Source organism: Crassostrea angulata, chromosome 9 (genome assembly GCF_025612915.1).
Source record: "Crassostrea angulata isolate pt1a10 chromosome 9, ASM2561291v2, whole genome shotgun sequence".
Lineage (NCBI taxonomy): Eukaryota > Metazoa > Mollusca > Bivalvia > Ostreida > Ostreidae > Magallana > Magallana angulata.
Window position 1 is genome coordinate 37,646,657 of NC_069119.1, and position 27,886 is coordinate 37,674,542.

At 35.1% G+C, this 27,886-nt stretch overlaps 2 long non-coding RNA genes and 1 pseudogene across 2 annotated transcripts; 2 read left to right on the forward strand and 1 right to left on the reverse strand.

The window, feature by feature from the left end:
- Nucleotides 1-4,555: 4,555 nt before the first annotated feature.
- LOC128163017 (uncharacterized) lies at nucleotides 4,556-6,149 on the reverse strand. Its single transcript, XR_008240752.1, has 3 exons — nucleotides 5,957-6,149; nucleotides 5,473-5,572; nucleotides 4,556-5,061 (listed from the first exon to the last, which is right to left on the reverse strand). It is a non-coding gene; the product is annotated as an uncharacterized LOC128163017 (long non-coding RNA).
- A 5,281-nt stretch (nucleotides 6,150-11,430) lies between these two features.
- On the forward strand, nucleotides 11,431-14,007 carry LOC128163018 (uncharacterized). The gene is made up of 3 exons (XR_008240753.1): nucleotides 11,431-11,470; nucleotides 13,103-13,169; nucleotides 13,937-14,007. It is a non-coding gene; the product is annotated as an uncharacterized LOC128163018 (long non-coding RNA).
- A 3,497-nt stretch (nucleotides 14,008-17,504) lies between these two features.
- LOC128163002 (uncharacterized) overlaps nucleotides 17,505-27,886 on the forward strand; it is a 206,920-nt pseudogene continuing 196,538 nt past the window's right edge.

The window sequence follows — 27,886 nt, forward strand, 5'->3', positions numbered from 1 at the left end:
ATTCCTAATCCGGTAATTATTAATTTTTCCTTATATTCATTTCAATTCCTTACATTCTACCGGAAGCTTCCTGGTAATTTCTTTAAGAAAAATTATGTTTGCTGAGAGAAAAAAGTGGGGGAGGTGTTGGACTAGCCCCTCCTTGATGCAATGTGCATTATGGTTAGATCTAACTTTGCAAAAACATTGAGTTACTTTTTTGTAATTTTTCAAATAGTGTCACACAAAAGAAAACCAGTCACCTTTTATATTTGCATTACAAGTGATTAGTACCAGGAATCTTAACAAGCAAAAAAAGGTATCCTTATGGTTCCGACGCCTATGGTTAAAACATCTTAATGACAAAATTTATGCCTTTTTCATACATCATCCGAATAATGAAAGTGTTCATTGTTATTTACATGTATCATTAACTTAATTTGATCAATATGAAGCCTTTCCAAATGTAGAGATATACTATTATTTGTTTGCGACAAAATATTCTCTGGTTGAATTCACCTGGTAGGGATGATTTCGAGGTTTTTCACATTCCAACATTCTACTTACCACGCATTCATCGTTTGATAAAAATATCCCATATCTTCTAAAACCAGTTTAGCAACAATAAAGGAAACGTAACTTTCGAAAAGGATTAAAAATCCATTATCATAACTGTAAACACCACAACCATCAATAATATCAAAATCCTTTAAAACTAAAAAACACGATGATTGCAAAACGAATATACCAAACATGCACATCATTTGTTTGTGAATCTGAAAATTAATAGTTAAAAGGATGGAATTAGTTTTGTGAACACTGTTTGCATTTGGTAGAGAGAGAGAGAGAGAGAGAGAGAGAGAGGGAGAGAGTTTGTAAAATATCAAAATCGTTAAAATGCCAGGAAAACTAAAGATATATCGAACTATATTCTATGTTGAAATACTCTTATCATATCCATGTAAATTCTTACTTCTTTCTTTTATATTCATATCGTTCCTTACAATATAATTATACTTAATCATCAAATGCATGGATCACTATCTGAGTCTCATGAGAGAGAGAGAGAGAGAGAGAGAGAGAGAGAGAGAGAGAGCTGCCTTGCTATTTTGTTAAATTCTATCATTATGTTGCTGGGTGTTTTGCTGTTGTTATCTTCAATTTAACACAATATCTGCTGATATATATCCTCGCTTAATAATTCAAACTTCATTTCTGCATTGGAGAAGAACTTATCAAGTAATTTTGGTTATTCACAACTTAAGATTTTTTTTAAAATCAAGATGAATCAATTAAAAACTCACAGCCATGTCCATTTTCATTAATAATGTTTTTGTTTCATTGTATGCAATGACTGTTTAGTACTGTGAATGTCATCTGCGATCATTAGTTAAAAAAGCACGTTTAAATGGCGCGTGTGCAAACCAAACCATGATTCTGGACATGGTTTGATATGTTAAAAATGAACAGCATAAATATGTTTTATAACAATGACATGCCAATAAATCTTAAATGATTTGATTTACACATTTTAGATTTATTAGAATTAATTTTATATATTTATCATGAGAAGAAAAATCGCTTTCACGATGCAAGTTAAATCAATTTCATGTAGAGGCAATTCGAATTTTCTCATACGCACAATTCATGAAAACTACTATATCTTGTAATGTATAGAACTATATCTTGAAAACTTTAAAATTGAACCAATTTTTCATAAATTCATATTGCTTTAACCCCTTTTTGTAATGAAGAACATGAAATCTGTTTTAAATCTTACCCAAGTTTTAACAACGGAAATGATAGAGAAATAGACGTGTTTGTTGCTTTTCAAAAATCGTTCCTGTTTTATTTTAAGTATCTTATAGCATTTTGCACCTAAGCATGTTTAACATTAAATACGTTTCTTGTTAGAAAAAGAATAAGAGATAGAATCTTTCACATGTACTTACTTATTTATCTGAATTTGTGCCACGTTGTAATCCAATCAAAATGTCCGAGACTCTCGAATGTAGTGTTTTGATTTCCGAGTAATGTTAAACAGCCAATCAAATTTTCAGCCAATCAGAGGCCTTGTTTGACAAAGTGTGTGCTCATAGTTGAAAATGACAAAATACGACCCGATGTTGATAGAACACACACCTACCAACCATTTGACGTCCTACCGAGGTTATTGCTTAATTTAAACCACGTAATACCTGCATGCTGTACACGCATAAAATGAGGTATACATTCCGAGGTTACGGGAAAAGTACCTCGGTATTTAACACATACCTCAGTACGTTGGTGTGTAAACAGAAACAATACCTCGGAAGTGTACATAGACAAACACACACACACACACACACACACACACACCCACCCACCCACCCACCCACCCACCCACACACACACACACACACACACACACACACACACACACACACACACACACATCTATTGATTTGTACATTACTATTACACATATGGGCATTAACATCATCTTATTTGATTATTAAGGAGTAATTAGTAATTTTTTTTTCATTTCATATATTTTAAAGCGATAAATTAAGATTAAGTAAGATTAATAGAATCATTCATTATTACGAGTGTGGGATAGTGAAATTCCACCGAGGGGACAAGATTCACTGTCTAGGACGAGGCTTTGCCGAGTCCTAGACCGTGAATCTTGGCCCCGAGGTGGAATTTCACTATCCCACACGAGTTTATAATGAATGATTATTTTTCTCGCATTATATTAGCTTAAAAAAATGATGTTTGACAACTTTCTGTTATGACGTTCAAAAGATTACTTTCGGTTTATCCCTCCGCGTGCTTCAAATAGTGCAATTTAAATGAAAGCATACGACAGTTTTTTTCAATTAAAGTATGAAAAATTGTAATTAATTATGCAACACAATTACTTAATGGATAATCTCAATGCACTATTTTGCATTTCCCTCACTGGATGAAATATCTGGTTTCAGCGCTGCGGAAACCCTTTGGAAACTTTGCGGAAACTTAAGATTACTTTAAGTTTCCGACAGGTTTCAGCACGGAAACTTCAAGTTTCATTAAGTTTCCGCAGTGCTGAAACTTAGGCTGTCCATGAATCCAAATGGTTTCCGCAACGGAAACTTACTGAAACTTGAAGTTTCTGCCTAGTTTCAATCTCCATATACATTTTGGATACATATTGTTTACAAATGGTTTCCGCGACGGAAACTTACTGAAACTTGAAGTTTCTGCATAGTTTCAACCTCAATATACATTTGGGAAACATATTGTTTACAAAGGGTTTCCGCAACTGAAACTTACTGAAACTTTTTATATTTTTGCTTTCACAAAAGCTGAGCAAGGTCTCTACTTTATGTAAAAACAAAACAATTTCAAACAGTTCCAAATTTATTTTGTTCAAAAATCTGAAATTGTTTCCAATAATAAATAAAATACAGCCAAGATACAATAATGGAGAAACGTCCATATGGCAATTCCCTTATATGGGACTTTTATTTAAAAAATGATAAAATTGCACAAGAAAAAAAACTCCCATAGAAATCTTTACATTTGTATTTTTTTTCATCTCGACTAACTGCCTATCAAATCTCACTTTAAAAATGCAACAAAAATCTTCCTTTTTTAAAAAAATGAATGCAATTTACAAAATAATAAATTCCAAAATGAGGTCAAAGTGACCCACTTACAAGTTGGGATAAACCTTTTCTTTGTTAGTAATATAATTTAATGTTTTACAATAGAACAGGATTTGATATCATTTTTTTTGATAATCCATTAAGTCCAAAGTGAACTTTTCATTTCCACCCATGATGTACCAACTGATCAGATTTTAAGATCATAAGCCTGTCAGTATTTAAATAGATGACCCAGAGGGAGATATGAAAAGCTTGTTGGCCAATAAAAAGCTAACAATGGAGCAGTCTGTCAAATCATGTGCAAAAATATGATGTACACATTTAATTAATTATGCTGATTGCAACACACTTCATTCCTGATGAATATTCTTCTTTACACACGGTTTACCTTCCTACATTTCACTACTTTACCTACATTAATATTATTAAATCCAAGACATGAAGTAAAATATACATTGTTTATATATGACAAGTATTACTTCATGTACATGTACTTGCTTTTTGTAGCATGAATGTATAAAATACAAAGTATCACACAGATCATTCACCTTACAATTCTCATCAATACCAGCATTTTACTTATGATATAAAAGCTAATTCCAATTATATATTAGTTACATAACACAGATTAAAATAAAACCTACATGGAAACAACTTTCCATCCAAGTAATTTTGTTATATAAAAATTGTAATACATGGGGTATATGTTGTCTTTATATATTTTCATATACGACATAATTGAATATTGTTTGGTGTATTTTATCATTTCTATGACCCATGCATTCATCTCCTAATGCAGTGTTTTTACATTTAAGATTGGTTTCTTAATTTTTCATATATTGCTGCAAATAAAAACTAAGTTATCAATAAATGTTTAAACAAAGAAAATGGAAAAAAGTAGTTAACACTTATCAACTTGGAGGTGTGAGCCTGAGGATATATGTTACATGGAGTCTAATATTTTATGCAATATTTGCAAATAAAACAAATTATTTAAGAAAATGAAAGTTAATATCTGCAAGGTCTAATCAATCATTTAATAAGTCAAAACCATGTGATTTTCTAAGATTCTAGCTTACAGACATTGTAATATACTGGTATTTGATCATATAAAAAAAGTACTTTTATAGTTTATAGGTTTTTTGAAATGAGAATACTTTACAGTTAAAAAGTCTTGTTCTGCAGAGGTTTAGTCGGGTCGTAGAGATGTGTCCATTCGAATCAATAAGGAGTGTCCTTGGCTGTTGTTGATGTAACCCGAGTCGTAGTTTATGGAAATAGGCCTTTTTGGGGGACTTTCGAGCATTGTCCAGACCGGTGAAGCACTTATATGATCACATCATGGCTACAGCAGACTTAGTAGTTCTGGACAGTGGTAGCATTAAAATTCTTCTTCTTGCGATGAACTTGTTCCTTTCACTGGGCTGTACTTTATGTCTGTTCTATTTATCTTAAACATGAATAATAAAGTTTCATTTAGATTTTTAAACAATAAACATAAGTCATTCAGCCTAACATGTAATAAAAGCATTCTGAATAAAATTCTGAATACAGAAGCTACTATGCAGTTGCCAGTTGCTGTTTAAACTATGTCACATAATGACTACAGTAGTATCTGGTCAAAAATGTTTCATTAATGTTTGAAGCTATGTTATTTTCATTTTGATTCAATTATTGTTTGTTTTACAATGGAAAAACTTATCAACAATAACAACAATAAGTGTGTTTCACCCCCCCCCCCCCCAATCAACCTCCTTTTCAAGATCTTAGACCTGGATTTCCCAAAAATTACTACAGTAAATTATAAAAATCCAACACATGTATAAGTTGATGGTGAAAATAATCAATTTCAAAGCAATACCTTGCGTTCACATTGTCCAGCTGGTCAAAACATTCACCCGAATCACCGAACGGAGGATGCAACTAATCACCGGAAACATTGACTTTGTATGCTGTCAATGCTGAAAAAGATTTCATTTTCCGGATTTAATTAATAAATTTTTTTCGTTACATTTAGAGTTTGTAAATTGTATTACTATAATGTGCGAAAGATTCATTGTTCGTCTTGTCTACCAACCAAGCATTCATATATTAGGGACCTTATATAATTATATATGTGTATACCCTGGATAATCTTCATTATCATGCATATAAAGTTGGTTTATGGTTAACTTGGTCAAAACGTATATTTAAAAGAGATACGGTAATAAAAATTAAAACACCGAACAAAGTTTGAAAAAATGACGCCATCTTGATTTGATGGCGCGAGATCTCGTTTACAAATGAGAGATAAATTAGAGCCTTGAAAATGTTATTGGGAGTATCTTTATTGTGAATTAAGTTACCTTGACATGAGTTCTTCGTTCCTGCATTATCTCCTTGTTGTAGAGGCTATTAATGCTTCTCAATTCTCCATTTTACAACAGCACCTTCTTGTCCATTTTAACCTTCGCTCGGAATCATAAAGTGCGCCAATACTGACCAATCAGAACCCGCTAAATCTTGGAAAAGTGCATCTTGGGATAGTTTAAAATGAATAATGTTTAAACAAAATTATCATTTTTTACCGAATAGTATACTTTTTACATGTATATTTATTTAAATAAGAACTGTCGGAGTTAGTATTTCCTGGTTAAATATTTCTGGTATGTTTGTTACAATTGTATTTGTAACACGTGATTAACCAAAAAAAATGGCCGACCGTTTGTTTACAAATGTCTAATGAAATTAAACAAGTTTCAATGAGACAAATGTATCAGATTTTGTCTTTAACTATATTTTATTTACACGTACTGATGATTGCGAAACTAAATATGATAGAGCCATATATAGTTTACTGACAAGTTAGTCTTGACTTGTCCAATTTTCACCGCGATCCTAAGCACGGTCATATTCTTATTCAAAATATAGAGGTGTGAAAATATTATGTTCATCACAGAGCAGGTTCTGCATGAACACACAGAAATCACAAATATAATTAGATGCCGATCAATTAATGGGGTCCGGTTAAGAGCGAACCCGCTACGGTGAATTTACAACTACGATGAACTGATGAATTGATGGCAATTATTTTACAGTTACACATGTGCACTGATTGGTCATGCGATTAACAGTACGTTAAAATTACTTATGAAATTAAAATACAAACGCGTTAAACAAGCCGGGAAGTAAGACGTACACGTCGGACTGATGTATAAACAAAATATAATTTTAATTATTTGGTATACTTTCTACATCAAATGTATACGTGCACCACATGGCTAGTGCTGGATTTTAAACTGATTTTGTAATATAACGTATAACTTCAGTAAAATTATAAATAATGCTTATTATATCTTATAACAGAAACATGTGCATGTTTCATAAACATGTATCAATATCTGTGTGTACAGTACAGAAAGTAAATACAAAGTATAGAAATGCACGAATCACATAGGCGTCGAACCGGAGGGGGGGGGGGGGGGGGCTTAGTGAACCCCCCCCCCACTTTTTCTCGCCGGAAATGTAATAGTTCCTAAATTTACCTTGAAAGATTGAGAAGTTGGAGTAATAGGCATACTAGCCCCCCCCCCCCCCCCCCCTCCCACGACACGGATTAGGAATTTCATGATTTTGGGGAAACAAATTTGGGTAGGGAAATTTATTATCGGAAGTATATAGTATAGGTATACCTACCCCCCCCCTCCCCCATGATTTTGGGAATTAGGGTTTTTTAGGGGTTTTCCTCAATATTTCTGAGGATTAGTCTAGCCCCCCCCCCCCCCCCCACACACTTTCAATTTGCTTCCGACTCCAGTGAATCATGATACAGTCATACATGTAGTAAAGTCTGAAATGCATGTAAATAATTAAACAATTATTATATAAGACTCAAACTCCAAGTGGGTTTTACTTGTTATTATCAACTGTAGAATTTTTTTTAAAAAAATTCCTGTGTACATGTGTTGGCGTGGTATTAAAAAAGAAATGAATTAGCTCTAAACTTCAGGTTGTACGAATATTTGGTACGATTTGTAAAAACTTACAACGACTTTACCTTAATTTGTTTGCTTAATTAGTTACTGTACCTCAAGGTTCATTCAAATGATAACTAAATGATTTAAGAAGGAGTCTTACAAAATAGGTATATTAATTTATTTTACTAAATAATTATAATTTACTTATCAGTTTTACTAACTCAGGTACACACAAATTGAAAAAAAATTCCCGCTGGGCTCCAGTTATAAACTCACGCTTCGTACTGTGTATATGTTATGTAACAGTCTTTTGTTCACTCCTGACAGAAAATACCCTGCAATCCACACAGAATATACAGGAAAATCACAGAGGAAGTCACCTGGACAAAGAATGTATACACATGTATACACGTGCCCAAGTACCAAGATTAATGATTTCATCATATGCATTAAACAAGATCAGGCATCAGTTTTTCTTTTTAAATTCAATTAATTACTTAGTAAGGTTCTTAATCGCCTTATTTTCCACATTTGAAGATAGTTACATGTATACATATAGTTTCAGTCACGCTGAAACCTTACTATACATTTTAGTATGTAAGGATTCATTATCATTAGGCTAGAATTAAACTTAAACCTGTTGAAAATAAATGATATCACTATTAAACTCAAATCAATTTTAGTATAAGTTTCAGCAATGCGTAAACCATTTGGAATCTTAACTTAAAGTTTCAGCATACTGAAACCTAGCGGAAATGTTCCGAAACTGATATTTCCATAATAATTTACACAACTTTTCACATGATTCAAATTTAGTTTCCGCATTGCGGAAACCATCAGGAATCTTAACTTAAAGTTTCAGCATACTGAAACCTAGCGGAAATGTTCTGAAACTGATTGATATTTCCATAATAATTTACACAACTATTCACATGATTCAAATATAGTTTCCGCATTGCGGAAACCATCAGGAATCTCAGACTAAAGTTTCTGCTGACTGAAACCTAACGGATACTTGCTGAATCGATATAATGGTTTCCGCATTGCGGAAACTATACATGAAACTTCAACTTCAAGTTTCAGCAAGGTTTCCATATAGTTTCAGTTTTGCTGAAACTTGATTTTTCATCCAGTGCCTACCGCAGATAACGTTTGTTTACGTTTTAAAACGGCGTAGTAATACACAGTGTAAGACAGAAAAATCTCACAATGCTGTCTCACACCGGACTAACCGATCTCACACCGGTGATAATGCGAGAACAAACATTCTCCAACAAGCACACTTACATAAAAATGTTTAAATATATACACACACACTTACAATATAGAAGCATGAAGTATATCAAATAAATATATTTACATTCTACTGGGTTTTTCCATTAAATTCTGTGATCTTCAAATGCCTCTAAATGCAACAAGTAGTCAAAGGTCAAATTGACGAGTTTTATTATGACGTCACAAACGCTGAACGCTGCAAACTGCAACGTCACAAGCGAAAATCAAAGTTCACGCTTGTGGCTGTTACTGTGGCTCTTCCATTAATATTAACTTACCCTTAGAATAAGATAAGAATTTTAAGGCATGAATCACATTTGCAGACAAGGCAAGAAGATGAAAAAATGTAAATATAAGCATTAAATCATGATTTTTTGAAGTATACACTCTCATAACTGCCGCGGTGTGTGCATACAAATTTTCATAACGCGCTAACGCGCGTTACTCAATTTGTATGCACACACAGCGGCAGTTATGAGAGTGTATGCTTCAAAAATTCATGATTCAATGCTATAAAACTTACATTTCCTGTGAAAAGGACTCCATTTTAAAGAGAATATATATATATATATATATATATATATATATATATATATATATATATATATATATATATATATTTATATATATATATATATATATATATATATATATATATATATATATATATTTATATATATATATACTACTTCTCCAATCATAAGAAAAAAATCACGCCTTTGTGATTATGATAGAGAGATTACAGCTCTTTTTTATAGATTACAGAACATTTGGGTTTTCTGAGAGAAGGATTAATTGTTGGAGGTCCAGAGAGAGGGATTAATGTTAAGACATGATGCGATATATTTCCTTTCCCTTGTTCAAGCAGAAGACCAAATTCATGAGTGCATGTTTGAGATGAGGAAGAGAATCAATTGTCTTGGAAACCCGTTAGATATTTCGTGTGTAAGAATGAGACTCTATTTGAAATATACGTGTCTCTATTGTGTATAGAACTATTTGTTAATGTGATACCCGGTATGATTGATGCGATAACACAAAATAAATTTAGTTCATTTTACACAAATTCATGTCTATAATCTATGCTTCCTTATTTATGGTCTTTACGCTTAAGTAAATAATTTCAAAGAAATATCAAGTTGTGTTGAATACAGAGGTAATATTTCATTATTATGTACACAAAGCTCGAGTCTTTTATATTTGTTTATAAATAACGTAAAGTTAAAAAATGGCCTTTTCTTCGACAAAAAGACTCGTAGCAAGCAGTATAATCTAATTCAGTGTGTTTATAAATAATACTATAAACAAAATAAAGCAACATTCGTTTGAAACAAATACAGCGAAGTACATAGAAGCTTTTAATAAGCATTTACTCCAGAAAATTGTTACGTAATGTTTTGACTAACCTTTATCCAATCAGATCGTAGAAGGCGGAGTTGAGACATTACGGCTCGTGACTTAATTTGAGAGAGAGAGAGAGAGAGAGAGAGAGAGAGAGAGAGAGAGAGGGAGGAGGGAGGGAGGGAGAGAGTTAACTGGTTCATGGAGTAAATTATAGATGACGCAGATGAGCGAACTATCTATCAACAATTATAGTTATCAAGTGACAAATCAAGGTCTAGTATATCTTATAAAATGAAACTTTGAAGTGTTTTTAAATTCTAAACCCAGGGAACAACGATGTCTATATATATAGATTAAGAAACTGTTTTTATTACAAGTGTAACCGTTTATATTCTTATCAAGGTTTGCCGAATCTTCCTGGAATTAAACATAGGTTGTAAATTTACTTTGCATAAAAACATTCTTCACGGTTTCTCATTGTGAAACATTCTTTACCTTTGGACGAATTTGTCCGCCATTGTTTTATTTTTCTACTAAGCAGCCGCCTCCGTTGCCCTTCCTTTTCACTACAGTGATCATTCGTTCGCATTTCAAAATATTTAATGTCCGTATTCTCGGACTCCATGCTAGGAAATTTAGTTGGTTAGCTACGTCACTCTATTACGACGGCATGCGGCCAAAGAACTTTTCATAATCGTTCTTTAAAACGCTTTAAAGTTATACCAATATAGGATATACATGTAATTTTTATACACAGACCTTAATTAATTTGTTTCTAAGTTTATAGCTAATAATTATATCTTCATCGGCACCATTTATAATGTATTCATTTCTCTCTCTCTCTCTCTCTCTCTCTCTCTCTCTCTCTCTCTCTCTCTCTCTCTCTCTCTCATTCAAGTCACGAGCGGCAACTCCGCCCAGCTACGATCTGATTGGACAAAGGTCAGTCAAAACATTTCGAAGAAACTTTTCTGGAGTTAACCCCTATTAACGCTTCAATGTACTTCGCTATATTTCTAACATTAGGCTAGCGCTTTTCAGTACTTTGATTTTTATATTGGAGAGGCTATCGTAACAGTAGTAAAACATTTTCAAATTTTTGTCTGAGATTTTATCTTTAATCTATATATTTTTAAAACTCTTTATATGTAACCTTATACTGCTTACAAATATACAAGCAGTGTTTTTTCGGGCTTCTAATGTTTTGCGTCATTAGTCATACTCGCATTATTGGAGTCACGTTATGTCGAAATTGTCGTCGCAGATCGTCTGATTCATGAGAATGTAAGAGTTTTCTGTGTTTAACTGTGTTTATCCGTGTTTTTCTGGGTATTTATTTTATTTTCGTATCAGAGTACTTCATTTACAGTGATTGTTTTATTTTGGCCCCGGAATTTGTGGAATTATCGTTACCGGGCTACAGAACAAAGCAGTTACCTATAAAAGAGGAGTGTGACTATAGTTAATAGCCATTACAGTGTGCAAACTGAACATAGAAACTTATAAAATGATACCACTCTATAATGACACCACAAACTAAGGGAACTTGGAAATCGAGAGGATGTACATAAATCATATATTTCCTCTTTCTTGTAAAATCTACTTTCGTTTTGGGAGGGTCGGTGACAAACCGCCAAATGAGTTAAGGTATTCTCTTTTGAGAAGTGGACAGGCATAGCCTACATCCACTTCTCTTTGCAAGCCTTCATATTAACATGTAATTGTCGGAACTGAAGACGGTCTATGCTTCGACCCGTGTTTCGACTCAAGTTTCCCTGACTTTTCGTAACAGACCAGTGACGTATGTACGAACGGGACAGGCGACTTCTACATTCGCCATGTTTACTTCCCAAACTATCACACGAGCTTTGACAAGTTTTTAAAATTCTTCATTTTTTATTATATTTTTCATTTCCTCTAAAACTTGTTAAAAGGGATAGTTTTTTCATACATTTTTAATCGTATGTAGTGAACTGATTTAGATATAGAGAAAATATACATCGATTTTTACGTAATCTCCAAAATGGGGCAAAAACGGGTCTCTGGGTTTTGAAAACTCTGTCGTTATTATGATCAGATGAGGGTTATAACGTACAAATTACAATTATAGAATAATTTCAAGATAGTTTTTTAAGGTTTTATATCGATATATCAGGTAACATCGTAAACATATGAAGTTAAAAATGACCTACAAAATCACGTACCGCGTGATTTCGGCAAGACTTGTGAGAGCTGCCTATCCCATTGGTATATACATGTACGTCCCTGTAACAGACGTATAATTTCTACATTTTAAACATTTTAAAAAATGGGAAAAATATTGTTTTGATTTATTTTTCTTATAATTCAAAGAGGTTTTACAGTTTAAGAAAAAGTATCAAAATACAAACGATTGAATAAGTAATTGTGTCATATTTAAAAAAATCATTTTAATCTTTCTAGCATGCTGTATTAATCAATGTATGTTTAATGTTGAAATACAGATGTATAGCATAATTTGTCGCCTAAATAGATGGTTTAAAGGGGAAGAAATACCACTTTGTAATAATGTGACTCAATATTTGTTTGCACATTGTAAGATTAAGTTGATTTAGTAACATTTTTAGCATTATTGCATGTATTGTTTTATATAAGTTTCCAATTTTATCAGAAACACAAACATTTAATCTGCGCTGACCTAGATAAACAATGTGATACAAGAACTTTAAACCGAGAATGTAGGACTTGAGAAAATGATTTGTTAGTTAAAGTTTTCAATTAATAAAAAATGATAGGATTTTCATAGATAGTCTGATGTGCTTTCGAAAGGTTACATATAGTTAACACTAATTTGAACTTATAACATGTATAAAGCAAACAATGCATTAATGTTTGTGACATATATATTATCACAATGATATAGTGTTTACTTTTTAGGTGTTTCATCCTCATTCAAGGTAGAACTAACTGATCCAGTTTTGGAAAAAGATTTATTATAACTGTGGTAAAGTATGAACATTTATTTCCAATTATGATACAACAGTAATTTGTTCAGCTATTAAATCTCTCATTATTTTCCCAACAATAGTATAAGTTGGATGAATTAATTGATATTTGTATACATTATGTTTAAACTGTGATTTAGATAAGAGTTAACCTTCTCTGACACTATATATAGCTACTTTAAAAGTGGTAATGTTGATTGTATAGATCTTTTAACTTTTTAATCCGCTAATCCCTCTCTTTTCTTTCAATAATAGTATAAATTGATGAATTGATCATGGATTATCTGTTTACATACAGATCTGAAGGTTGATTGAGCTAAGTTTCTGGGACACTACTGCTTTTAATTATAAACACGGTCTCACTGATCAAGCAAAGTGAAAAGGGGAATACCTGAATTTTAACATTAAAGTAGTTGTTCCCCTTTTCACCTATACTTAAAACAAGCCAAGTTTTTAATAAATGTACAATTTCTATTTCTGTTCTTAAACCCTTACATTTATGTTTAATATGTTTAATGAAGCTGGAAATGCACATAGTAATTAATTATCTTGATTCTTACAAAATAGTTTCAAACACACAGTCAAGGTAGATAAAGATTAGTGTGTTAGTAATTTACTCTCTCTCTCTCTCTCTCTCTCTCTCTCTCTCTCTCTCTCTCTCTCTCAGTACTTTTGCTTTCCTATATGTTTTAATTAAAATTTGCTGTATAATATTACTTTGTGTTAAACATGTACTGGTGTGTAGATTTGTGTGGTCTCTATATAGGTTTTAAGCGTATGATACACGGAGATACAGTGGATGAAGTCAAGAAAAACAAAATACATTTGTGGTATAGTATTCATGAATTTTTAATGTATATATGAATTTATCATTAGGCAGCTAATCTTTTAATTTCTTGGTCACCCAGAAGACCTATTGCAATCGCTCGTCTGTCGTTGTGTGTCATTCATAGACATCATAGTATACAGCTCTTAAATAGGTATGAGGGCAGTAGTCATTGTGTTAGCCCTGGGGTAGGAACTGTTGTCCGAGAGCATAGGCCAAGGTTAACATCAATTTCTTACCAAGGTATTGACAAAATAACTATTGCCCTCATCCTAATTTAAGGTTTGTTTTGTCAAACAAGGGAAAAGTATATTTTTCTGGTAATGTCAGGGTTGGGATATTGTCAAATTATCTTCCCCAGGGATAGTCAAATACTCAGCCAGGGTAAGGGGGAAAGCCAATCATAGTCAACAGTCAAATACTCAGCCAGGGTAAGGGGGGAAGTCATTCATAGTCCACAGTCAAATACTCAGACAGGGTAAGGAGAAAAGCTGGTCATAGACCACAGTCAAATACTCAGACAGGGTAAGGGGAAAAGCTGGTCATAGGCCACAGTCAAATATTCAGCCAGGGTAAAGGGGAAAGCCAGTCATAGGCCACAGTCAAATACTCAGACAGGGTAAGGGGAAAAGCTGGTCATAGGTCACAGTCAAATATCAGCCAGGGTAAGGGGGAAAGCCAGTCATAGGCCACAGTCAAATACTCAGCCAGGGTAAGGGGGGAAGTCAGTCATAGGCCACAGTCAAATGCTCAGCCAGGGTAAGGGGGAAAGCCAGTCATAGGCCACAGTCAAATACTCAGCCAGGGTAAGGGGGGGGGGGAGTCAAATACTCAGCCAGGGTGGGGGGAAAAGCTAGTCATAGACCATCAGCAAATTGTCAAGTGACATCAAATACTAGTATAATTGATGTGTTGCTATTTTTGAACATATTTGATAATTAGGTGAGAGTAAGGAGAAGAACAGTACATGTATGAAAGAGTAAATATTGAGAGAGAGAGAGAGAGAGAGAGAGAGAGAGAGCAAGCAGTGTCATAGAGAGTGGGTACTTGTTTAGCAGTCTCTCAATCCCTTTTCCCATTTGTTTGTTCTCTCTCTCCCTCTCTCTCTCCCTCTCTCTCTCTCTCTCTCTCCTCAGAGAAAGCAAGCATGTATGAAAGCAGAGAAAGTGATATAGAATGAACTAAGGAATGGGCAATAAGCTTAGCAAGAAAAGTCCGAGATATATACAGAGAGAAAGTAAGAGATAAAATGAAAGAAAGGAGACCAGGATATATGTTAAGTCAGAAAGAAGGAGAGAAAGAGATTAAGTTTAGCAATTAAACTCTCTTTCTCGCTCTCAGAATAAGCAACTGTGTTAAAAGCAGAGAAATTTTGAGAAATGTGGATAGAGAATGAAAGAAGGAATGAAAAACATGAGTTCAAGCTAAACAAGTTGCTGTCCTTTAAACAAGGACTACAATACGTGGACCATTTGCATGTGTTTCCAACGAAAACGTGAAAGCCTTAAGATTATCAGAGATTCCACCGACTCTAGCCCTCTGCTTTTAACCACTAAATTTGTACGTTGTATTACGTATACATGTACCGGTATGTATAGCCCTGACTTTTTATCTCAGAATTATAGGGTTCATACTTCTAAAATAATTATGATCTATCTATGAAAGAAGTTTGCATGTATAGTATCAGCATTCGGTGAATTCTACTATTTGCGCACACATTACGATTCGCACTACTTTGTTAACTAGTATGCAGTGACAGCTTTGTGTAAATTAAAAATTTCATATTTTAATGCATTTTTCTTGAGATTTAAACTTTTCTACAGTGACATATTTATTCAATCATACTTAAATGCTTAAAAAATTTAATCGGGAAGTTCTCTAGCCTCGCCTACTATAAAAGTAAAGTTAAGTTACATGTGTATTCGGAAAACAACAAAACATTGCAAATTATGCTATTTTATGCATGTTGTAGTTTCGGCATAACATTAACTTATTTGAAAATACTGATAGTTCAAATCACATGCCAATCATTTCTTTAAACGTATACTTCGTTTCTGTACTGTTTACCGACAACATTACAATTGCAGCGCCTTTGAACTTATGTGTGCATATGACACGGAATCCTGATTCCCTGAGCTACCCATTACGCACAGGAACCAGGCTAGCTCATGCACAGGCTAAATTTTCCCCATAGCATGCGGTTTAACCATCTATTTTCTGCGTCAACCCTGAGGTCCACGCAACAAAAACATTTTAAGGGATATACAGAGAGAGAGAGAGAAAAGAGAATTTTCTCTCCTCTCTCTCTCATAGAAAGCAAGCATGCATGAAAGCAAAGATATATTGAGAAAAGGATATTGAATGAAAGAAAGAATGAGAAATGAGCTAAGCAAGAACATTCTGAGATATATACAGGGAAAAAAAGAGAAAGCAAATGAAAGTAGGAGAACAAGGATATAAGTTTAGTCAGAGAGAGAGAGAGAGGGAGAGAGAGAGAGAGAGAGAGAGAGAGAACAAGAGAGAACAAGAGAGAGATAAAGTTAAGCTATGAAACGCTCTTTCTCTCTCAGAGAAAGCAACCATGTAAAAAGCAGGGAAATTTTGAGAAAGAGGGATAAAGAATGAAAGAAGGAATTAGAAACATGAGATCAAGCTAAGCAAGAAATTTCTGAGGGATATACAGAGAAATAGAGAGAGAGAGAGAAAAAGAGAGAGAGAGAGATTGAAAGAAAAGAATCAAGGCTCATAGAGAGAGAGAATTCTTGTCTGGAAAATGTTCTAGAGAGTAAGAAAAGGATAGATAGAGAGATAGAAAGAGAAAACAAGATTACATGTTAAGCAGAGAAGGTCTCAGAGAGAGAGTGAGAGAGAGAATTCTCTCTCTCTCTCTCTCTCTCTCTCTCTCACTCAGAGAAAGCAAGCACATATGAAAGCAGAAAAATATTGAGAAGGGATATAGAATGAATTAAGGAATGAGAAATAAGCTAAGCAATATAAGTCTGAGATATATGCAGAGAGAGAGAGCGAGAGAGAGAGAGAGAGGAGAGAGAGAGAATGAAAGAAAAGAAACAAGAGTACATGTTAAGCCTGAGAAAGAGAGAGAGAGAGAGAGAGAGAGAGAGAGAGAATTCTGTCTGGAAAATGTTCTAGAGGGTGAGAAAAGGATAGATAGAGAGATAAAAAGAGAAAACAAGATTACATGTTTAACAGAGGTCAAAGAGAGAATTCTCTCTCTCCTCTCCTCTCTCTCTCTTTCTCCCTCTCTCTAATGTCAATCATATTTTGGGCCATTTCTTGAACAAGTTGAGTGTCTCTGTAACCAGAGCTATATTGATGAATCATTATTTATATGAATTATTATTATATTTGTAGGAATGATATATTATTACATTAAAGAAACATGTTTTAAATTAACAAATTCATATAAAATTTGATATTGATATGTAGAAAAAATGTGGTTGACTTCATTTAAAACATTGACTTCATTATATGTGGAAAGAATGTGGTTGACTTCATTTAAAACACTTTATTTTTAATTAAACAGGTTGTGATTTTGAGACGTAGTCCCTTCACACAATGGAAACAGCAAGCACTCCATGTAAAGTACAGCAGTGTTCTAAGTGTCCGGGGGACACAGAGTACTATTGTGTATCGTGTCCATGTGATCTGTGTCCCCAGTGTAAAGAGAACCATGTACAAGATCTCCAAACAATAGACCATGATGTTGTGTCACACCGTGATAAAATCAACTACATCCCAACACAAGAGATCTGTGTGAGACATCCTAGCCATGTTTATATAAAGTACTGTGAACCTTGTCAAGTTCCTGTGTGTAATACTTGTTTTGGACATAAATCTGATAGATTCCCAATTACTCTCTTTAGAAAAAGAAGGCACAAGTATACAAGTATACAAGTAGCATATCAATCAAAGCGACAACAGCACTTAGGAACCATTCACACCATCAGAAATGAGGCTCTCTTTTACAGACCTGTTCTCCTGCCACGAATCAAAACTGATTTCAAAACCTGTCACACAGTATTTTTCCCACTATCATTCAGAGATGTTAACAAAGGCCCAGACACTGAAGCATCTCATTAACTATATACAAAACGATTTCATGTGTAATGTGTTCTGTGACTTTGATTTCAAACACAGATGTTTAAAACAGAAGAAAGAAATGATCATACACATTTTCTGCCTACAGAGATATGTATACATATATGAACAGAGGAGAGTAATCAGACCGCTACAATTCCTCTCCTCCATAAAGACAGCCCTCCCCCAGATACATCCTACACTCCACACCAGCCAGCTCTCGATGACTGAGTCACTCAACAAGGAGGATGTGATGGAGTCACTGAGTGCAATCCATTTCACAGAGAGAGGAAACCGATGCGTAGGAAACCAGTGTCTGCTGAAACTGACGTCTGTTCCTGAGTTCCATCAATCTCTCACAGTGACAGGTGTTGGTCGTTGTTATCACATTTCCTGTGTGACATCAGACCAGGTCTGGGTCAGTAATAGAAACAATCTCATGTTGACAGACACAACAGGTGTCCCTCTACATCGTGTGGAGGATTTATGTAGTGGTTTATATGTAGGTAAAGGATTACACACAGTGAACAGTGAGAGTGAACTGATTTATATAGATAGGAATTCTAACATCAACAAACTGTCAACGGATATGAAAACAACCACCACATTTATAGAGAAAACAGACTCTACATGGAGACCACGATGTGTGTACTGGTCCCCGTCCACTGGGGATCTACTGGTCGGGATGTGTTATACACAAACAGACATAGGCAAGGTAACCCGGTACAACCAGAGCGGACAACTGACACAAACCATACAGAACGACAACACAGGACGGGGACTGTATAGAAGTCCTAACTATATAATAGAGAACAACAACGGGGATGTCGTGGTGTCTGACTCTGGCTATCCGTTCAGTGCTGTAGTGGTGACAGAGCGTGGAGGAAGACATCGTTTCTCCTACACAGGACCTCCATCAGGATTGGGACTACGGCCACGTGGAATCTGTACTGACGCGCTGTCACACATTCTGGTGTGTGATGTTATAACCAAAACAGTACAGATGTTGGACAAGGACGGTCAGTTCCTGTTACATCTACTGACAAAATTACAAGAGATGGGTGAACCATGGGGCCTGAGTTATGATGTCAACACTCACCGTCTCTGGGTCGGATCACGGGACAACAACAAGGTGTGTGTCTACAGGTATATCACCAGACAGGACGCTCTGACAGGTAAGTCTGAGTCATTATCATTGATGTAGTATATATGTGTTAGGTATCAGACAGGTTTCAATGAGATCTAAGTATACCTTAGTTGTTATTTTTGTTATATCACACAAGTCATATTAAATTGTTAAATCAGTTTATATTTATTTCATTGTGATTATAATTCATATATTAGTTATAATCCATGTAATTGTTATTCATTATTACATATATATACATGTTACCACATGTAGTTAGTTCCTCAAACTTATTTAAATAAGAAGATGCAAACATTATCATGGTTATGAAATTAAGATATACAAGAGAAATTCATTTAAAGTATTTAAATGAGTTTGATAATTACTTTAATCAGAGTATTTAATTAACTTAATCTACTTCATGTAACAATACAGGATAAGAACTCTATGTTTGATGTTTGTAGATAAAAGTCGTGTGATGGAGTCACTGAGTGGAATCCCAACCCCAGGGACAGAAAAACCACAGCAAGGAAACCAGTGTCTGCTGAAACTGATGTCTCCCCCCGAGTTACTTCACTCTCTCACAGTGACAGATGTTGATCGTTGTTATCACATTTCCTGTGTGACATCAGACCAGGTCTGGGTCATTGATTGCAGAAACAATCTCATCTTGACAGACACAACAGGTGTTTCTCTACATCGTGTGGAGGATTCATGTAGTGGTGATTTATTTGGTAAAGGATTACACACAGTGAACAGTGAGAGTGAACTGATTTATATAGATAGGAATTCTAACATCAACAAACTGTCAACGGATATGAAAACAACCACCACATTTATAGAGAGTACATACTCTACATGGAGACCACGGTGTGTGTACTGGTCCCCGTCCACTGGGGATCTACTGGTCGGGATGTGTTATATACAAACAGACATAGGGAAGGTAACCCGGTACAACCAGAGCGGACAACTGACACAAACCATACAGAACGACAACACAGGACGGGAACTGTATAATAGACCTGACTATATAACAGAGAACAACAATGGGGATGTCGTGGTGTCTGACTTTGGGTCTTATGCCGTAGTGGTGACAGAGCGTGGAGGAAGACATCGTTTCTCCTACACAGGACCTCCATCAGGATCACGACTAGGGCCACGTGGAATCTGTACTGACGCGCTGTCATACATCCTGGTGTGTGATGTTATAACAAAAACAGTACAGATGTTGGACAAGGACGGTCAGTTCATGTCACATCTACTGACAAAATCACAAGAGATGGGTGAACCATGGAGCCTGAGTTATGATGTCAACACTCACCTTCTCTGGGTCGGATCATGGTACAACAACAAGGTGTGTGTCTACAGGTATATCACCAGACAGGACGCTCTGACAGGTAAGTTTGAGTTTTTGTCATTCACCTTAATTAGATATAGATAACTAAGACTAATTTTCAGTCAATAAGATAAATGTAAGACATGTTTATCTGTGTGATTGTTTGTCAATATAAACAGCTCTTTGTCACAGGGTTAGCTGTATCTACCAGTCATTGGGATTCATTGTTTGTTTGCCTAAAATACCGTAAATAGAAATTGAAGTTTTTTTTAATAATAAGATGTGCACATGTCATTCTAATTAGTTAATTAATATATCAGGTCAGTTTATCTAATAAACCAGATGTTAATATAGTGACACATGTATTTGTAATTTGTTTTGTTGCGAGTACAAGTTGAATGAAATGATTTAATTAATTACATAACTATTAAAGCATGTGTCAATGTAATTAGGTTAAACTTATTTGTAGATGTAGCTCTGTCTTATATATATACTGTATGATGTTGATTCATCAATTAACAGCTAATTAATCTCTTGTTGTAGATGAACACAGACCCCGTCCTGATAAGGAGGCCATGTTCAGCTCAACGTCAGCCGTAGAATGGAGATAGCTTGGATATTGACAGGTTGTAAATGTTTCTGTACAAATCTAGTCTGCTCTCAAAACCACACATGTTGTTTGTCACTTTGTTCAACATCTGCAGCTAAAATCGACCTGTGTATAATTCACATGGACTGTAATACTGACTCCTGTTTATTTCACACTTTCCAAACATGGTTGTCTGTTGCTATATGTGGAATAAAATGTAATGGAAATGGACTGAAGATATAAATAAGATAATAATTAATTGTGGGTTTTTTTTCACCATAAGATATGAAAAATGCTATTGAATACAAATATTGTGGATTTCTGAACATAATTTTCCATTTAAAGTATCCAACACAGTTTATGGTGGAATCAGACAATATATTTCCTGAAGAGACGGATACCAGTATCTTATTCCATGATGTAACGGACTGTGCGTTTAAAGTTCTACACAAACTTATTCAGTGATGTAACGGACTGTGTGTTTATAGCTCTATACAAACTTATTCAGTGATGTAACGGACTGTGTGTTTATAGCTCTACACAAACTTATTCAGTGATCTAACGGACCGTGTGTTTATAGCTCTACACAAACTTATTCAGTGATGTAACGGACTGTGTGTTTATAGCTCTACACAAACTTATTCATTGATGTAACGGACCGTGTGTTTATAGCTCTACACAGACTGATTCATTGATGTAACGGACTGTGTGTTTATAGCTCTACACAAACGTATTCAGTGATGTAACGGACCGTGTGTTTATAGCTCTACACAAACTTATTCAGTGATGTAACGGACCGTGTGTTTATAGCTCTACACAAACTTATTCAGTGATGTAACGGACCGTGTGTTTATAGCTCTACACACACTTATTCAGTGATGTAACGGACCGTGTGTTTATAGCTCTACACAAACTTATTCAGTGATGTAACGGACCGTGTGTTTATAGCTCTACACAAACTTATTCAGTGATGTAACGGACTGTGTGTTTATAGCTCTACACAAACTTATTCAGTGATGTAACGGACTGTGTGTTTATAGCTCTACACAAACTTATTCAGGGATGTAACGGACCGTGTGTTTATAGCTCTACACAAACTTATTCAGTGATGTAACGGACCTTGTGTTTATAGCACTACACACACTTATTCAGTGATGTAACGGACCGTGTGTTTATAGCTCTACACAAACTTATTCAGTGATGTAACGGACCGTGTGTTTATAGCTCTACACAAACATATTCAGTGATGTAACGGACTGTGTGTTTATAGCTCTACACAAACTAATTCAGTGATGTAATGGACCGTGTGTTTATAACTCTACAAAAACGTATTCAGTGATGTAAAGGACCGTGTGTTTATAGCACTACTACACAACGTATTCAGTGATGTAACGGACTGTGTGTTTATAGCACCACACAAACTTATTCAGTGATGTAACGGACCGTGTGTTTATAGCTCTACACAAACTTATTCAGTGATGTAACGGACTGCGTGTTTATAGCTCTACACAAACTTATTCAGTGATGTAACGGACTGTGTGTTTATAGCTCTACACAAACGTATTCAGTGATGTAACGGACCGTGTGTTTATAGCACTACTACACAACGTATTCAGTGATGTAACGGACTGTGTGTTTATAGCTCTACACAAACTTATTCAGTGATGTAACGGATGGGTGTGTTTATAGCTCTACATAACTTATTCAGTGATGTAACGGACTGTATGTTTATAGCACTACACAAACTAATTCATTGATGTTACAGACTGTGTGTTTATTGCTCTACACAAACGTATTCAGTGATGTAAAGGACCGTGTGTTTATAGCTCTACACAAACTTATTCAGTGATGTAACGGACCGTGTGTTTATAGCACAACTACACAACGTATTCAGTGATGTAACGGACTGTGTGTTTATAGCACCACACAAACTTATTCAGTGATGTAACGGACCGTGTGTTTATAGCTCTACACAAACTTATTCAGTGATGTAACGGACCGTGTGTTTATAGCTCTACACAAACTTATTCAGTGATGTAACGGACCGTGTGTTTATAGCTCTACACACACTTATTCAGTGATGTAACGGACCGTGTGTTTATAGCTCTACACAAACTTATTCAGTGATGTAACGGACCGTGTGTTTATAGCTCTACACAAACTTATTCAGTGATGTAACGGACTGTGTGTTTATAGCTCTACACAAACTTATTCAGTGATGTAACGGACTGTGTGTTTATAGCTCTACACAAAGTTATTCAGTGATGTAACGGACCGTGTGTTTATAGCTCTACACAAACTTATTCAGGGATGTAACGGACCGTGTGTTTATAGCTCTACACAAACTTATTCAGTGATGTAACGGACCTTGTGTTTATAGCACTACACACACTTATTCAGTGATGTAACGGACCGTGTGTTTATAGCTCTACACAAACTTATTCAGTGATGTAACGGACCGTGTGTTTATAGCTCTACACAAACATATTCAGTGATGTAACGGACTGTGTGTTTATAGCTCTACACAAACTAATTCAGTGATGTAATGGACCGTGTGTTTATAACTCTACAAAAACGTATTCAGTGATGTAAAGGACCGTGTGTTTATAGCACTACTACACAACGTATTCAGTGATGTAACGGACTGTGTGTTTATAGCACCACACAAACTTATTCAGTGATGTAACGGACCGTGTGTTTATAGCTCTACACAAACTTATTCAGTGATGTAACGGACTGTGTGTTTATAGCTCTACACAAACTTATTCAGTGATGTAACGGACCGTGTGTTTATAGCTCTACACAAACTTATTCAGTGATGTAACGGACCGTGTGTTTATAGCTCTACACAAACGTATTCAGTGATGTAACGGACCGTGTGTTTATAGCACTACTACACAACGTATTCAGTGATGTAACGGACCGTGTGTTTATAGCTCTACACAAACTTATTCAGTGATGTAACGGATGGGTGTGTTTATAGCTCTACATAACTTATTCAGTGATGTAACGGACTGTATGTTTATAGCACTACACAAACTAATTCATTGATGTTACAGACTGTGTGTTTATTGCTCTACACAAACGTATTCAGTGATGTAACGGACCGTGTGTTTATAGCTCTACACAAACTTATTCAGTGATGTAACGGACCGTGTGTTTATAGCACAACTACACAACGTATTCAGTGATGTAACGGACTGTGTGTTTATAGCACCACACAAACTTATTCAGTGATGTAACGGACCGTGTGTTTATAGCTCTACACAAACTTATTCAGTGATGCAACGGAAGTATTTTTTAAGCTTTGTGTGAACTGTTGTTTTGGGTAAATGATTTCTCAGAGAACTGGTTTTTAAAATGAAATTTCTCATCAATTATGCATGTATCTTGGTTTTACTTATACGTTGATTCCAAAATATTATGTCTTCTTATTACAATTATTCAATATTGTACACCCATTTTTTTCCTTTTATCTTTATGTCTGTCAACTTGAAGTATTTGAAAATATTTTGTAGAAGTTCAAATACATACAACCATTGTACATGCATACATGTTTGATCAATGTTTTAATAATTTAAAATTAATAATTATAGCTGATAGAAACAATATTGATCATTGAACTGAGTTAACATGAAATATAGGGATGACTAGCTTTTATAGGTGTACATATCTACAGAATTCCACTTTAATTTAGTCAGTTAAATGGCACATTGCTAAAATCTAATCCATCTGGGGCAAAGCTTGTTTAATCTATTTAAATTTCTCCTAAATATTAAAAATTGAAATATTAAGTAAATTTAATGTTGTCCGAACTCAAGTACAAAATGTTTCCCCCCCCCCCCCGTAAAACAAGTTTTTTAATGACATTTCTTGATATGAGAATACTATTGATTTCAACATCATCTCTGAACTGAAAGTCAAGTCAGCTTCTTTTTCATTGGTGCAGTTTTTTCTGTGTGCACAGATACTGCATTTTTGCGCCTCATGTTATGTTTCTGTATTCTCATTTATGATTCACATTTGATGTGTATGAAAGTGAATAAAATACATCTAACTATCCATATAGTTATATTTTTTATTAGTCAGGCTCTCTGCAGTTTACAAAAGAACAAGGAGACAATAATGGATCAAAATAATCGTCTAAGTATTGTGAATCTACCTCAGTATGATGGCTTATCAGGTATAAAAAGCAGGAAATGTATTTTATAAACAGAATAATTTGATTTTGAAAGGGACATAACTCCTCAAAAATCTATCATATCAAATTTTTCTGCAATCATGCATGTCTATACCTTTTTCAACGACAAAAAAATTATAAATTGAAATGTACAGAAAAGCAAGAAATGATGGAATTAGTAATTACTGGTATTCCATGCAGCGGTTTGCGAGTAGTTGCGCTTAGAAACTGTTCATTATGTACTATATCAATTATAAATTAACGAAGTCGAATGTTTGTGGTTATATGAACATCTTCACAGTGTTTTCTTAACACAGGTCTACAAAGTTTACCGGAATTCCATGCAGCAGTTTAAGATCTAGATGAGTTTTGCTTTAAAAAGGGAATGGTCTGACGAGAATTCTCAGTCTCGTCATGCTTTGGCTCACCACGGCACTTTACGGAGATGTCACAGCCGTTCTGGGTGGGGGCCCTGGTGCCCGCTACACTCGCCTGGTTTCTACATGAGCATTCTTCCTACTTTGTAGTGCCTTCGTTCATTGTTCTAGGACGTAATGCAGATTTCTTAAAAAAGAAATTGTGTTATTAAACAGTTGTTGAATTTAGGATTATATTTCACCATGTGGGGATAGAATTTTATTTTAAAACGCTCATTTATGGTAGAAGTTATCAACAGTACAAACATTTTAACATCCCCAACACTCGGTTCTCAGATCAAATCCTTTAAGAAAATACATACATTTGAAACTCGGACTTGAGGCGGGACCAGGCTCTTCCAACAAACCTGCTATCTTTGAAATCAATTCATTTACTCTCCTAATCCTAATAAATAGAAATGGGTACAAGTCATATAAACATATTTACATATACCTGTATACAAACGGTGAAACCGTAATAGTAAACAAAGCTAGATCATTATGTTTGTGAGGAATAGACAATCGCATAAACTTATGAATATATAGATTTTTCAAAGTTGTAATTCTACAACAAATTAAAAAACTAAAGAGTATTTGATTGAACATTGTCTTTTCATGCTAAGATTTTCGAATCGAAGATAATATGTTACATTCTAAAAGGTAGTGGAACCTGTTTTCAATGTGATCAATTTTACAGTAAATAAATTACAAACTCTCTTGTGCCAGTGTAAGCTGTTCCACCGCGACATGTACCTCTATTGGGAGACGGTGAATGTCGCAATACATGTTATTCGACATTTTCTTGGTAATACATTCATATGGACTTTGTTTTTAAAATTTCTGTGAGGCATTTATCAGAGATATTGATATTACTGTCATTTTCTTTAAGCTTTTTTATTTATGAAAGCACTTGACAATGTATTGTTGTAAATTTTGAATGTACCGGGTGGCAGTATAAAAACAAAATTTACAACATTACAATCATGTTGTAAATTTTGTATTTACTGCCACCCGGTAAATTCAAGATTTTCAACATGACACCCTTATCCATTTAGTATGGTGTTCAGATGGGGCCACTTCGACCTTCGTACTTTCGCCTTTAGGTCTAAGATGCGAGAGTGCGAAGTTGCAATGGCGAAAGCGCGAAGATGCAACGGCGAATCGCGAAGATGCGATGGCGAAAGTGTGAAGGTGCGAAGGCGAAGGAGCGATACTACTATCGCTCCTTTGCCTTCGCAACTTCGCACTCTCGCCTTTTTTGATAGCATTCAGAAAGTTTCGGTCGATTACAAAGAATTTGATGCATGCACCGTACTCGCCGAGGTTTTCCGATTAATCCATGATATTGTTGGTACGCATGCGCTAGGCCATTGTGCTTACTATGAATGTTTATAAATATTTCAATGTGTATATGTGACATATATGTATACCAGTGCTGGCTATGCCTAATCATTTTATACTCCACATAAAATGTAATGTCCGCCATAATGTATACATATGCACTTCCAGACTCCTGTCACTTACCAGCTGTCTGTTTACCGTGAATCAAACACTGTAACATTCTAATTTCATTATGCGACACTCCTTGTTCATGTATGGATCTAGAAGGGGAGAGGGGGATCGCCCCCCTCCCAGTAAATTCAATATTAATAACTTCACACATGCAGTAAAGGGGGAGAGATGGTCTGAATCCCCTCCCCGGGGGAAATTTAATTTTATTAATTATGTAAAATAAAATCTCCAAAATATGTCTCCGAACCCGACAACCCCCCCCCCCCCCCCCGACAAGTATAATTATCCATCGACCCCCCCCCCCCCCCAAAAAAAAAGTTATGGATCTGCGCAGGCTGTTGAAAATAATTTCTAAAACGTTCATCGTCTGCCTCATATGTCCTTTTATACAGCTAAAATTGTCTTTAACGATATAGAGCTCCACATAACAAGGCGAAGGCGAAAGCGCGAATATGAGAGTGAGAATTCGAAGCTGCGATGGCGAAGGAGCATTATCCCGTCGCACCTTCGCATTTTCGCCGTCGCAACTTCGCACTCTTGCACCTCGACCTAAAGGCGAAAGTTCGAAGGTCGAAGTGGCCACATCGGAAAACCATAATTTACTGCCACCCTGTAAATTCAAAATTTACAACC